The following is a 2024-nucleotide window of genomic DNA, read 5'->3' as shown; positions in this document are numbered from 1 at the left end:
GCAATTGAAGTTAGAATAATATAAAGAAAAAAATCGGTAAAAGTAAATTTTTGCGTTAGATTTGAACTTTATAAACTGATTTGTCTCTTCGAGAGGATTCTCTTGAAAATTCGTTGATCGTTTCTTTGATCCTTTCAATATCGTTCGAGATATAAAATTCTCTTTTGGATTTTAGAAAAATTTGGTTAGACTGCAATTGAAATAATTAGAATAATATAAAGAAAGAAGTTAATAAAAATAAATTTTTGCGCTAAAAATTGAACATTATAAAAGTTAAATATGAAATATCTTTCCGAGAGAATATTCTCTAAAATTCGTTGGTCGTTTCTGTGATCTTTTGACTATCGTTCGAAGTCTAAAATCCTCTTTTGGATGTTGGAAAAATTTTGTTAGGCTACATTTGGAATTAGAATAATATAAAGAAAAAAGCCGCTAATAGTAAATTTTTGTGTTAAATATGAAATGTTATAAAATTCAAATATGATCTATCTTACCGAATGGATTCTCTCGAAAATTCTCCGATCGCTTCTCGAACCTGTTGAATTTTCTGGATCTGACCTCTTCTGACCTCCTTGAGTTTTGAAGGGACTGGATCACAACACAATTGACACAGTAAAATACGTAACACGCTTAAGAGCTCGATGCTCACTAAGCGAGTTCTCTCGCAATTATGAAGTGCGAGAAGATTCAGATGAAAAAATTCTGATCCCCTCTATCTGTCATCTCGTACATAACTCCTCCCACAACAGGAATTATTAATTGAGCATGCGTCATGTTTATCTCCCACTTTGCAGATTCCCCCACGCATGTGATACATTGGTACAACCCCCATACGAATATACAGTAATCGATATAAGTTCGGGAAATATTCCTTTACATTTATCATTCTCTTTTTTTCCGATTCTTTTTCTTTCTTTTTTATCCTATAGGATATTTTCCACAACTTTGCCATGGTTTATTAAGAGTTGTTTTTTAACAACAGAGAATACCTTTCACTCATCTCTAAATAGGGATTTATACCCACATATACGTATACATTCGTACAAATTCCCACTTGACACGACTCGTAAATGCGAGAACAAGGGCTGACGCAGGGCTAAAGAGGAATTAAAACATTTAATGTAATGCTCCTTGACGAGTCGAATATCGATACATGTATTACCTACTATCAAAATTGATATAACGATGGAATTCGCGTAAGATGTGCTTCATTACGTAAACTTCTAAACATATATTAAATTAAATACTTTTATAAAATATTCCTTACAAGTATACATCATGATTATTATTTGATAAATATCGCTCCAATAATTTGAAACATTCCAAATTTCTTCTACTTTTAATTACGTAGAACTATTCAAACATAATTAATTTTAATTGATATATCGATAACGAGGCGTGTAATGTGGGAATTAATGTATATCGTATAATTTGAATCTATTAGGCCGTATTAGACCTATAAACATACATAAACTAACATCATTATTTTGACGAACAGTAAATTCTTACAGATAATCTTTTCGAAAGTTAAACTTCTCTTAGTTTCTTTTGGATTTTTTCAGAAACTCATTTACGATTTTATGATTAAATCTTTCACTCTCCTAATCGTTTCTATTCTACATACTATTTTCTGTTATTTCCATATTATTCTTACCATCGGACACAATCATCCATTTAACTTGGCATTTTTGAATTTAAATTGAGATTTGCTGAATCGATTATTGACCAGACACCAATATCGTTTTCAATTAAATTTATTTCTGGGATTTAAAAATTTTAGTAGATTTAAAAAAAAAACAATCATCGATGAGCGTAAATTTAACACGAAATTTTGAATGTACTAAAAATGACCCTATATATATATATATGAATATGTATATACGTATATATGTATATATGTATAGGGTTTTATTTTTTTTACGCGTTTCACTTTTTCTGAATATATATATATATATTCTTATATATGGATAAGTGTAAATTTAATATGAAATTTTGAATGTACTAAAAATGACCCTATATATATA

The sequence above is a fragment of the Vespula pensylvanica genome, chromosome 15 (assembly GCF_014466175.1).
Source record: "Vespula pensylvanica isolate Volc-1 chromosome 15, ASM1446617v1, whole genome shotgun sequence".
Taxonomy (NCBI): Eukaryota; Metazoa; Arthropoda; class Insecta; order Hymenoptera; family Vespidae; genus Vespula; species Vespula pensylvanica.
The sequence above is the reverse complement of the archived record's forward strand: the minus strand, read 5'-3'. Positions refer to the sequence as shown.